General features: G+C 46.1%; 1 protein-coding gene across 6 annotated transcripts in view; it reads left to right on the top strand.

The window, feature by feature from the left end:
* Positions 1 to 13,788, top strand: part of NHSL1 (NHS like 1) — an 844,536-nt gene that overhangs the window by 437,241 nt on the left and 393,507 nt on the right. The gene's annotated exons all lie outside the window — the stretch shown is intronic.

The raw sequence follows: 13,788 nt of genomic DNA, 5'->3' as shown, positions 1-13,788 counted from the left end.
AGTGTCATCTCCGAACGCTCTGTTCCTGGGTGCCTGACTCAACACAGTCTCATGTCTGTTGACTCTCTCAGCAGAGAGGTTGAAGGCCACCCTTGGAAAGGTCCAACAGCAGTCAGCAGCGGCCGTTGCAACAGTCGGGTCAATCAAGTCCCTGCTGAGTATGTCTTCCTGCATCTATCCGGTCCCCTTTTGCAGGCTTCGGATGAGACCCCATCAAGAATTTCTCGATGCCAGGTGGCAGCGAGTCACAGACAAATGGACAGATAAGATTGCTCTCAATCAGGCATTCCGTCAAACACTGCAATGGTGGTCAGTCCGTCCACACTTCACTCAGGGAGCTCCCTTCCAGATCTCTCTGTACCAGACTACAGTCACAGCCAATGGGAATTACCCAAATTGACCGAGCACAATTGACCAAATGACCTAATTGGTTGATTTGTAATGGTCCTAATTTACCTTTTGCACAATGTTCCTTTTTTTAAATACATATATTGGGTTGGTTTTGAATTTTGAATTATACAAGGGGTTTGGGTGGGGGGGTTGTGTTTTTTTTTTTTTTTGGATTGGGTGGGGGGGTTGCAGGGGTTTCCCCCGCATATATGTACTAATTGACCTTTTAAAATTCGGTCAATTATGATTCGGTCAATTCGTATACAACCGATCAATGCCTCTCTGGAAGGTTGGGGAGCCCAATCAGGACATTCGCACTCCAGAGGCCTCTGGCTATTGGAAGAAAAGGAGTTGTGCATAAACTTCCTGGAACTGTGTTCAGTTTTTTGGGCCCTCAAGTATTTCCAGCCTCATGTCCAGGGAAAGGTGGTGCATGTCTTCACGGACGACGCCACCACAATGTTTTGCATCAGTTAACAGGGTAGGATGCACTCCTCTGCTCTCTCCCTGGAAACTCAGCCTCTATGGGACTGGGCCGTTCTTCAGCGCATGCTTACGTCCCCTTTCACCTGGCAGGCGTCCAGAACACCATCGTAGACTCTCTCAGAACTGAGCTGCAGTCCCCCGAATGGGATCTCCATCTCCATGCTTTGAAGCTTAGTTTACTGTATCTAAATCTCCTAGTGTCAAACTATATTTCATTTTGTTGGGGAAGATGCATCATATTGACTAGTGAACACTTTTGAAAATGTACAAGCGTAGTTCTGCAGCTTGATGGTTGCACAAATCTGTGCAACTGGTGCTCAACCCATGAGCTGATCCCATACTGTTTTTCATTCTATCGTATCGCCCTTTTGCTTTATACCAGCTTCCCGAAAAGCAAGATGGTCGTAAACTACAATATTCCCCATAGTTTGCCCAGTTCTCTGCCTGCTACGCCACTCACTCTGCTTAGTGTTTTACTTTCTTTACTCTTACATAAGGAATACATAAAGTTAACTAGATGTTTATGCAAAGTAGTGATCAATAGTTCCATCCAGTCTGTACATTGAACGATCTACTGCCCTACCATATGCTGCAGTTAGCCTCCCGAGCTTCCTTTACTATATAATTAGGATTACATTATATATTTGCACCTGCAGGAGAGAGCAGGCCACATGGTTTTCAGAAACTTTTTATCACGTCTATCTAGTTGTCTGTTCATGCAGCTAACCTTTTATGTTTTTACAGAAACTCATTCAGGGCTCGCAAAGTCTTTTCTACTACTTGAATAGCCGAGTAGATTTTATGATTAGCGAGTACCATTTGCGGGCGATGTTTAAAACTTTTATATAACATTGCCCTTGTTTGCAATAAAAGTCAAATCAAAGTTTCACTGTGTATAGCTGGCCTCTGGGTTGCAGCAGTGTGCCAAACATAAAGTGGGTTTGTGGTGACATGCCCCATTTTATAGAAAGTGCGTTTTAAATTTGTCATCCATTGCCGTGGGTCGAGTGCGTGTCTCTTGGGTTGAGTAGGTAAACTAAGATAGTAGACCTGCAGATCTAGCACAATTTTAAAGGATTTGTAAGTCATGACTCCTTTCACTAATATCTTACTTAAGCTGTACACAAGACTGCTGTATTGTTGCTAATTTTATGTCTTGGTTACAAATAATTTCTGGTGACAATAAAAATATTAGTAAAACATTGCTAATCAAATGGGTTTGTTTGCTAACTAAGAACATTTTAATTGGCAAACTCTGCTAATTAATTTTTGGAAACTAATGTATGCTTTGTATTCAATATGCCTTTCTATGTTTCAATATTTAAAGTTCCATTCACTTTAGAAGACAGCGCATACAGATTTCACTTAGATATAAAGTATCACTGAATTTAGTAGGCAGCATCTAATGGTTTTACTCGAATTTGAAGTTCTGTTTTACTTCTGAATTTTGTATGTAATAGTTCTGCCCTTTTATGAGGTTTTCACTGAGTTTGGTATTCAAGAAAACATAGATTGTACTCAATTTGGTGTTTAATAGGCACGTGTTGCACTTGTTAAGATGTTCATACAACCAGCAGTATAATACTTACTTCACTTCAAAATGAAAGATCTATCCTTCGGAGACTTTCGAAAATGTGATTTCTCCCACAAAGTATTCGTAGTTGTTAATATTGTACAATAGATTTAATCGGAGACCTTCACAAACGTGTTACCTCAAACACGCGCCCACTCCGATACAACGTATTCTTTGAACAATCAAGTTTAAATGCTTGCACACCGGGTTTCTCGAAGTCTAGAAACTCACTGGTCGCATTCAAAGGCTTCACAGCAGCATGGAGCGTATGGCCTTCTGCTACTCACTTCAGGGGTCCCATTCCTGCCTCTTTGACACCCCTTTAATGACGACCCAACACAGGGAAACCAGCATCTTGAACACATAGAAAAGGGACAGCATCTCTCTCCCTTCTTAACTTTCGGCTTGCTCCACTGAGCTCCAGCTCCCACGCCACACTTGCACCAGCTTTCCTGCTGCTGCTTCTGTCGTTCCTCCACATACAGGTTTCCCCACTACATCTCATGCTGTAGGGGTGGTCTCCTTTTATTCACCTGCAGCCCCTTGACAGGCTGCAGGTGTGAATGTCCAATCAGCCGTGCCTGAACACAATCAACGGGACATGCCTGAACTTTACAGCTCTCAGCAAGCATCTTCCTCGTCCCAGTACCAGAGTGGCATAAGAGTATGGTCTTCATTGTTCTTAGTTCCTCTTCTTCGTCCCAGTACTGTCAAGTATCAATTGCGGAGAAATTAGGGGAACTGGCTTATAACAGCCCATAAATATGGGGGACGGGTTGGGTTGGTCGCTAATATGGAAAGAAGGATACCATGTCTCGCCCGAGGGCACCCCACTTCCAGTCCCCAAAGACTCCCCACCCAGGTGATCCACCCTCGCTTCTCCACCCCCAGGGTGAAGATCCAAGAGCAATGGCTTTTCCCTAGCTACATGCTTAGGGGATCCAAGGTGTTTAGCAGTGAGAATACCCTTGGGTTTCTCACAGTGGTTCCGGCTATCCAACTGCCTCCACTTCCCAACCTCCTTTCCAGAGATGAAGCTTCAATCCCGCACCATGACCCAGCATCACTGAACCTCGCAGCCTGACTTTGGACACTATTCCCTGAATTTGGAATGCAAGACGATCCTGGTGAAGGCCAGGGCTTCCTCTACGTTGACTTGCTACAGGCACAAATGGAAGCGTTTTACGATGTGGTGCCGGGTGCAGAAGAATGTGCTGCTGCGTGTGACTGCCCTGCAGCTCCTCCTGTACCTGCCCTCACTATCCAAGGCTGGCCTTGCCCATGCGTCTATCAAGGTCCACCTGGCTGTCATATCCCGTTACACGGGGTCCAGGAAAGCTGTCCCTGTGGTCACATCGGCTCGTTAAGTAGTTCCTCAAGGGTCTCTTCAGAACATTCCCACCGGTAAAGCTCCTGCACCAGCGTCGGAACTGAACATAGTACTGTCTAAACTGATGGGGCCTTGTTTGAACCAATGCATCATGCCCCTTTACTGTTTCTATCATGGAAAACCGCCTTCCTGGTGGTGATCACCTCGGCCAGGCGGGTAGGGGAGATACCTTCTGTGTTTGTCTTTCTGCGCCACTAAGGTGGTTCTCCGAAAACATCCTTCCTTCATGCCGAAGGTCCTGTCAGACTTTCCTCTCAATGAGCCTTTGGTTCTGCCAGTTTTCTTTGCAAATCCTTCTTCGTCTGCTGGAAGGGTGTTACATTGTCTGGATGTTGCGCATGCCCTGAAGTCTTACATGGCACGCACAAAGGACATTTCTGAGACTTCTCAACTTTTCATCAATTTTGGACCTGTGGGAAACTGGCAGGCCCTGTATAAGGCTTCCATCTCCAGGTGGCTCTCTGGCTGTATCAATCATTGCAACAGACCATTTCCAGGCCAGCCAAGAGCTCACTCCACCAGAGCCATTGCAGCGATAACTGTGTTTTTCTCTGGCATTCCCCCGCTCGACATTGGCAGGGCTGCTATGTGGAGGTATACCCACACCTTCACAAGATTCTACTGTGTCGACAGGGATTCCAGGCAGGAGTCCTGTGTCAGCCAAGCAGTGCTACACAACCTGATTATTTGAGGTGAGTCTGTTCCAGGGGCAAGTATATTGCTTCTGTGAGCCATGCCATCACCCGTGGTTGTGTATATGCACTGCTGTGTAATCATATTCATGAGCATGTGAATCCATGCAAGACCCCATGCTGGAGAAAGTGCAAGTTACTTACCTGTAACTCTTCTTCTCCAGCATAGGTCTTGCATGGATTCACATGCGAACCCTCCTTCCATCCCCTCTCTAGCTCTTTTTGATTCATACTGCCACTTTCCTTGCGCTACCAAATCTGAAGATGGCCACCAGGGGTGGAGTTTAGGAGGACTGGGCATATTCATAAGCATGTGAATCCATGCAAGACCCATGCTGGAGAAGAAGTTACAGGTAAGTAACTTGTACCATGTTCTTCATTACCCACCCGCACCCTCTGAGCTGTGGACTGTCAGGTGGGGGGTGCCATTGCCTAATGGCACAGTCTCTCGTGCTCTTTGTATAGATGCCCAGGGAAAGAAGTCTGTGTCTTCAGTTTGGCACAAGGGTCTCGGTGGCCAGGATCATCCTCCATAGCCTTGGTGTCTAGGTCCGGTGGGCTGGAAGCCTATAGTCCAGTCACCCATAACAAAAAATGGCAATATTTAAATTGCTTCTTTTTAAAATATGATATGGTGTTTATTCTATATGTTGTTAGATGTAGCCTAATAAGTGTTTCCATCATAAACCTAAGGCCGCTGATGTCAACTTTAGGCACCTTACAGTCTATGTGTTTAGAGTTACAGACCCCGCAAGTAGTTGGTGGCCTTATTCAATGCTTTCAGGTTACCTGGTGTGCCTGGGGAACACACCTGGTTTTCCTACTGCCCTGCCACATTGCAGATTTGCTGATCAGTGAGGCATGCATTAAAACACAGTGATGGTTGGGAGGCCGAACACTGCTGTGGGGCTCATAGGAAACTTCACAGGGTGGGGGGGGGGGGTTACAGAAATTCATGTATACTGCAATAGGTTTTTTTTATGAGATTGGGGCACAGTACATCCGAAAGCTGGGGAACCAGACGTTTTGCATAATTACACTACCAAAATGCCCACACCCTCCAGACAGAGAAGAAAACACATATATCCAGCATTCATTTGTGTTTTACACGCCTGCCAAATTCCCAAGCAAACACGAAATGCAACATCCTCTTTTATTGGCAGCAATGAAATACCCAGGATCCATGCCATGTTAGCTTGAGGTGTATGATTGCACACAGCACAGGTGCTCTGGGCACACTTGGCACGCTTGCTCTGGGCGAGGCCTTGGACTCGCATGGCTGCAGACCTCTCGCCTCACCATGCTCGAGAGCACTGTTCTGTGCTGATGGGGGTTTTTCTGGTCCCTAAAAAAAAAGTGTGGTTCGCTCTGAGATCCAAGCATCACATTTGCCTCTACTGTACCTATGATCATTTCACTGCTGAAGAGTTTCTATTCCTTCCTTTTGGAAATGTATGAGTTGTATACAAGACCCATGATGCCGTGTCGATAGCAATACTTTAAGGCTCATCAGTCGCGGGATTTCTTTTTTACTGCCTGTTGCATTCCTTTACTTCATTCCAAATGCCTCTCTGGAAGTGGACCGAGACTACGGCTCCCAGGATGCATTGTTCAAATGATCCCAGTGCTGGGAATAAGGCATTTTGCCCCAAAAAAAGGGTGTAATGTTCATAACATTTTATACTGCCCCAAATCACCACTGTAGTGCATAGGCTAGTCCGTGGAGTGGAGTACTGTGCCCCCATAAGAGGTGTAAAAAATACCTTTGACTGCAGACGGATTGAAACACTATGCTAGGGGATAAGAGGATGGGGAAGTGAGCAATGGATGATTCTAAGGCAGTGAGGGAGGAATGCATGAACAATGCTTTGTGGTGGCTTGGGTGGTGCATGCCACTTTCGGGACGAGGCGGATGTGTCCTAACGTGTTGATAATTGGGTTCTGTTTCCAAGGCAGATTGGGAGGATTGGAAGTTAGTCCTCAATGTAGTGTCGGGTGCTCGGGCAATCCTGGAAGTATTGTGGCTGGTTTGCGCTGGCATCTCTAGATTCTCCCCCTCCCCCCAAGTCAAACTCCAGAATGCAAATTCTCTGCCTTTCAAGACGAAGTCAAGTTGGCGTAGCCAAGAATAGACTCTGTGTAAAGCTGAATGTTTTTGGCAACAGAAAGTAAGGGAATGGGGTCATCAAACTAGTATGGTAAAATTAAAAAGGCCTGGTACCTTCATGTCTAAAAAGTTACAATTAAGAGTTTGTTCTGCTTCGTATCATGCTAAATTTGTATTTTGGTTTACTGTGAGGTGGCATGATGCCTTATTTGAGAATAGGCTATCGGTGTATAGTAATGGATAGCGATCTAAAGTAAAATAACACGGCCCGAGCTCCCTATGAATGGTGGAAAGCCTTAGGCTAAATGAAGTTCTATTACAAGGCCTTGACTGTTACCATCAGGCTTTGACATGCTTCGATGCTTGCTCAGCGCCTTATGCCACAGTAATGCCACCTAACGGGACTGAGGCGCAGGTAATAATACATCTTCCAGGTTGAAAGCCCACAATGTTCACTCCAGTGTTCCCAAAGATCAGCACTGAGGTTACCCTCAGCTACCCAGCCAGCCAAAGTGGAGACAAAGGGCGTGAATCAGAGGCGATTGTGATCCAGAATAGACTCGCAGGCAAGCGAAGTGGCGACCTGGGCATCTTGTACACTCAGAAATCCTTTCCGTTTCAACATTCTGGTGGGGTTGTATGTCAGAAATGTGAATTTGCTATGTTTTTAACTCCCTGAAAGTTCTATTAAAATATCGTTTCCACGTTGTAGTGGCACACGGTATTCGTAAAGTCGCTGCTGGGTGGGAACTGGTTGTGCCACCCGTTCCTATTTATGCATTTGTTATTTTTATTCTGTTTTTGTGTGAAGATAGTGTGAAAGTGGTTGACTCATTTGGGGTTTGATTGTGGATGTATGCCTGGGGATTTGGTTGTGTGTTAGTGGGTTCAGTGTTTGTGGCGTGCAGAACCAATTGGCTACGCCTTTCAAATTTGTTTGTACCAATATTAAACTTTTTCCTTGATAATGGGTTTGTGTATGCCCGTGACTGCTGTTTTGTTCTGTGCTGAATTTATGTACATGTTTGTTCTATGGTGTGATTTCTGCTGGGTGGGACTCGTTTTTTGTGTTATTTCTTGATTCCCATTGAGTCCATGCCCTGAATAGATTAGTGGGTGTACCTCATTTTTTGTGATAATGAAAGTGCTTAAACATCCGACATTAATGCAAAACGACATGACGAAATATCACATAATAGAACCTGACATAACATGACCTACCCAGCTAGTATAACAGAAACCAGCATCCTGTCCCAAACAAAATAAAGGGCTAAATATTTAAAAACGGAAACACTCGTAAAAAGAACTGAAATGTCAAGTTATATTACAAGATGGCAATTAACTACAGGAAGAATTAACTACACAAGGGGCGGAGGAGGGTTTGATTTACATGCGATAAGGGAGGCAGTGGACGTCCAAACAAGGGTATATGTGTGGGGTGCAGTTACCCACTGACAAGCAGAAAGAAGTTGTAAATGAAAAGCTTATCTTCAAGCTAACCCACATTTAGATTTGGGGACAAAATACTTTGAGCCTAGCAGACAAACATTACACCACATGTCCCTGTAGCATAACAGGACGCAGTGTAGCATACCATACCTGAGAGCACAGCATTCCAAAGTAGGGCGGGCGCCGTGCATCCATAGAGAAAAACATGCAATAGCCTAACACATGATAACCTAACCCAGCATTGCAAAGGTAGCATGTCCCCACGCGCTCACTGCTTCCAGACCCGGCTGGCACGATTGTAATGCCACCTGCAGCGCCTGGGCACCAATTCCGTTGGTGACGGTGCGTTATAGAAGTACCTTTAACATAACATAACTTATATTGCTGTATGAAGTAAGCCACTGGCGGAAGTGAAGTTTAACCGTATTCATATAAATAAAGCAACCTAGTTTTTTTTGTTAGCCCGCTCGAGGATATGACTGCTTCCGTGTGGATGGGGTGCGCGAGCGAGGATATAAATGTTGAGGCGTCAGAATACAATTATCACTCTGTGCTCCCAACCTTTGTGTGATATCGCCTCCTGCTTCAGTCTGGAGAGATTGGAATGCAATTATCGCTCCCCCTTCGCCCCCCACACCCTCTCCGGTTATCGTGTGGAACGGTAATCCCCCGCACCCTCCACCCCCCTCTATTCTCTCTTATTGTTTGGAAGGTTGGGGGTGGGGTAATAATTCATGCGTTATTACACAGGATGAATCCATTTACGGGGAGTCGGGGCCCAGCCTGGCTCTCCTTTGCATTGGCTACCCCCTCGCCCCTCCCCGCCCCTCCCCGCCCGTGTTTCGTTTGAAGCTCGTGGCTCCTTTGAAGCTTTGTGTACTTGCTGGATACCGGCCCTGTTCGCTTTCCTGTGTTGGTTTGCAGATTTCAGTGGCTCCTGTGGCGCAGTGGCAGTAGATTTGCCTGTCGGGGATTGCTTGGCAACCCTCCTGTTTTCTTTGAGACCTTCTGCAATGGCTTCTGGAGTTGTATTGCATTCGGTTATTTATTTATTATTTATTATGCAGGTGCTGCCTCTGCCACTTCTCACCAGCGTAGTTACCCGAGTCAAAGGCTCTCTGAGTAGGGTGACCACATTCAAAAAATAAAAAGCCGGGACAGGGAAACCGACATAAAAGTAGGACTAGCTCCCGAAAGTGGCTGTCAAGGCACTACACTTAGATCGCGTTGGAGGAGAAGGGGGTTTAAGTGTTAGTGTACAAATAAACACATAATAATTATCATTTCTTCTGTGCGAAATTGTGCCTTCCTGCCTGCCAGCTATAAAGACCTACCAAAAACCGGGACCACTGCAGTTTCCAATGGAAACATAATATTAACCTATGGGGACCGACCTCCAAATTCCGGCACAGTCTAGCTGGTGGCCGCCTTTGTTCGTCTAGTATGCTGCATGGAAGAGAGTTTTGAGTAAACGTCTCCGCATTCAACTGCTAAGTGGAACTGAACAAAGGCAAAAAGCATGTTTTCTAGCGTTATTCCTGAAATTCCTCGGCTCTGATTGTAGTAGAGTCTAAAGTGAAGTGTCCCCATTAAAGCCCGTAGCAATATGATATCGCTTTTCTGTGCTGCCCTGAACTGCAACGTCAATTGTATATTTTGTTCACAACCTTTTGTAACCACTGTAACTATGTATTATGCCTCTGACATTCTTCTAAGATATGCGCCTGGTTGCCCTTGGGCCTGGTCTGCGCTATATAAATAAATACAAATACAATGCAGCACCTGCAGTCTGTTGTCAGTATTCATCATGATGTCAGTGTAAATCCAGGGGTTTAGGAGAATATGGAAAGCTGCCAGAGGGGAAGGGCAAGGCTGGGGAACTGGGCATGCTGATGGGGAGAAAGATTTGTGAATGAGAGTCCTGCGACAGTTGCCATCCTACAAGACTGCTAGAAAATCCTGGCACAATCCGTAGGAGGTCGCCTGACAAAACGTAGTGTTAGAGACATGGCGAGTAAGTGAAGTCGTGGAGCAGCAGCTGACCTATTTTATAAGGGAGTGCGGCCGCGTGTTTCCTGGATGTTGGAGGACAAGGAGACAGCAAGTGGGAATCCACCCAAGAGGCAGAGTGTGTTTGGGATTTTTCTTTACAGGGAAAATTCCAATATCGATTGTTGGATTGTTTAAAAGGTGCACACCTTTTATACTTTGCTGGCAACGTTATAGGAACATCTTCTGTCTTGGTTTATTTTTCGGGTGACAGTACATTTTTTGAAAGGCCAATGCTCATTTGTCCTTTGCGCTTCTTTTTATTAAAAAAAGGATCAACTAGATTACATTTGCAGATTTAACTTTAAGAGGTGTTCTCTTCCTGTATATCAGTGAGCCAGCCCTTCGCCCCCCAATATGTGTTTTTTAATGCCTTGAGCACTGTTGATTTCATTAACACATGAAGACCTTTGAAACTGCTTACTCTCGCTGCCTCATAACCGTTCTGATAAATAGGGTCTGGTTCGATCACACTAAACTTTGCCCTGTCCACCCCGGGCCTAATTCGTGCCCCGACATCATTGAAACCTGTGGTCACAGCAGTAGACATTCTGTAGTTATGTAGCTTAAAATAATAGTCATTGCTTGGAGATTCATTCAAAATAATCCTCCTTTCTTTGTATTGTTTATTGGGTGTCTCTTATAGGGTATCCTTTCCTATCTATAGATATGATTCCCTAAAGATGGTTCTGTAATGGGGGCTGGGCAAGCTGACACTCAGACCCAGCCCCTCCTCATCTAAATTTCTCCAGGAATAAGAAGCAAAAGAGCCTTGTACCCCATTTTAGTGGCTGGTGTTGCAGCCATTTTATACTTGCATCCAAAAACTTAAGCTGTCCGAATGAGTATGTATGGTTCATGGTTACAAGCATTTTTATGTTGGGGTGAGTGTTGTGAACAGTGATTTGAGCACCAAGCCATGTTTCTGTTATGTATTTGGAGTTTCACACATACAGCCCCTTTATTACAGACTTGTTTATCAAATATAGAGATCTCTGCTCACTGTTATGACGGTTATGTCTAAAATGAGCTGCAATTTACAGCAAAGCAGACAGGAACACTCATTGGTGCTATTTGTCCCCTTTCCCACTCATATATAGATATTTTGAAAGAGTACAATCGGAGTGTGCCAGACTATCCATCTTGGAAATTACCTTCTATAAGAAAATAATCCATTTGGTTATTCTAGTATTGCCCCATGCGAAATACAATTGAGGGGGTACAAACAGACCTCCTGCAATACAGAGCCGGTGATCAGTGGGCCCTTAATCCCTGGGAGGCTAGTCACACCGCAATGTGCCAGTACAGACAGTTTGAAACTGCATTCAGGCAAGGCCTTTCCTAAGACCAGGTGACAGAAGAGCCATTTAATTGGGCAGTAACAGCTGTGTTTTCACATTAGATTTCTTCTGTAAAGTACTTAAATTACAATGTAATGAAACCAGCTTCATTTGTATAGCAATGATTTATTGATATTGGGGGGGAGATTTTGTCGCGTGACACAGAGGTGTAGTTTGGTAGTGACGTGTGCCAGTTGGGAAGTGGGGGCGCTTTCTAGTGTTTCCCCCTGGGCACTAAGTAGGCTAGAAACTGCCCTGAGCGCATGGCATGATATTGCAGCATATAGAATGCCCAAAACACGATGGCAACCCTTTAAAATCTCTGTATTTTACGCTAACGAAATGATTTTGAAATGTCCGACAGTATTAAGATTTAATAGTTGACCAAGTGATTATGAAATGCCGTCTAAGAATGTAACACTGAAACGTATTGAGCTTTGCAAGTGGTAAATGCTGGCCAGTTCTGACCGCAGTGCCTTCCCTCGGTGCTTCCCAGGGATATTAATTGCGTCTTGGAAGCGCCGAGCCCGGGCTGGAATAATTCCCGTTATGTGCCCGGGTCGCTTCTAGAGGCTGCACTCTTGGGGGAGGGGCTGCTGCTGCTGCTCCGGCGTTTCATTAGCCGCACCTGCCCACCGCCCCCCCGGGATATTAAGAGCTTCCCTGTGTGTTGCCGTCCAGCATTACCCCCCCCCACCCCCCCTACCCCCCCGCCCGGCAGCTGGTATTTCATCCCCACTCACGAAATTAATAAGAAAAAAAGGTCAATGATGTGCGCAAAACAACATGCCTAGATGCAAACGATGCGCACTCTAGGAAAGCAAACCCAACGTTAGGTTGTAATGTGACATGTTTTAGCAGTTTCTTTGGTGTCGTGCCGGTTGCACGGAGGCCCCCTGGGTAGTGCTGTGCTTGGTGCTCGTTTGCAGAGCGCAGCGCCCTCTCCCTTTAAGGCAAGCCCACCCCACCCCCCCTCTCGAAGTCCGTTTTTAGAATGTGCTATACTTGTACTTCAAAGTGACCATTTTACCCACTAAAAGCATGTTAGCCCAAAACGCGGGAAACCAGTCGCCCTCTAAAGGTCCTGGCAAGATCACCGCAGGCAGGGGTATATGTTGGCCGCGTTTTCAAGTGCTACAGGCCCCGCTTTAGAAAACTCCACCATATAGGAGAACACTTGAGCCAAAGCCAAACCAAGTGCAGATATCTTTTTTTCATTCGTCCTGTGTCTGTAGGATACAGTCTGGAGGAAATTCCCGAGAATCTACTCGAAATCCTGTTACAGGCTTTCGAAAAGCTGACCATGTTTTGTAATTTCCTGCCTGCCTGCCAGAGGGTGCAGCTCGGTTTAGTGCTGCAAGGTGTATTGCAACCAGTGCCGGCCCCAGGTCTGCCAGCGCCATGTGCGAGATTATTCGGTGCACCCCCCCGCCCCCACACGCGGACTTCCCTGAAACGAGGTCCTTGGAAGAAACCCCACTGACATTTCAGCCCAAGTTACATGTGCATGTCAACCCTTGATTGCACAAGTCCCTTAAACAACCCTGCTTCCTATTAAACAGTGCAAAGGTGGTAGATGGACTATCTATCGAAAACCCTCGGCAAGGAGTCCTGGATCCGTCACTAATCGAGCCAAACCACCAAAAATGCAGAACAGCAGGGGGCTCCGTTCTGTTGTTCGGCTGATACTTGTCGTCACCACAGTGTGATTCTTTAATAGGCGACGGGCCAGACCTAAACTTAAGTTTACATGACCCTCCAGCTCAGTGTCATGTAAGCTGCAGGCAAGGCGCCCTTTATTTGCTGCGTTGAGGGGTCGGGGGAGCGTCCTTGTGCATCCGCACCCCTTGAGCGTACCTTTAGCCAGCACAGACTTCAACATGACTTGCTACCTTTGAGGAATTCGACCATCCGCATGGTGGGTGTGCGCTTGCCTGGGCTTTTTTGAAATGTTTAATTAAATGGAATGATGGAAAACCAACCTCCAGAAAATGCGAAGGGCTAATCCACACACAATTTCTTATACTCGCAGCACGAAAAACGCTTAGACCTGTGTACTCTGGGTGGACACAGCCTACAGGCACAGTCTCCCCAGTCATATTTTGTTGGGATAGGACAGCCAGGGGTACACAATGCATCTCCAGAAGGGGAGGACCAAATCTTTCCCATGCCATGGCCAGCCTGATTGATTAACAAAGGCTCCATGGATCCACACTGTTCTTTTGGTTTGGCCCGGCAACTGGTGGCAGTGATTTGCATACCAATCCGAGGGTAATTCAACAGGCCCACATGAGTCCTGGCTGCAGAGGTTA

Source organism: Ambystoma mexicanum, chromosome 4q, assembly GCF_040938575.1.
Source record: "Ambystoma mexicanum isolate Mex_15411 chromosome 4q, UKY_AmexF1_1, whole genome shotgun sequence".
In the NCBI taxonomy this organism is placed as follows: Eukaryota; Metazoa; Chordata; class Amphibia; order Caudata; family Ambystomatidae; genus Ambystoma; species Ambystoma mexicanum.
This window is presented reverse-complemented; position numbering and strand designations above follow the sequence as displayed.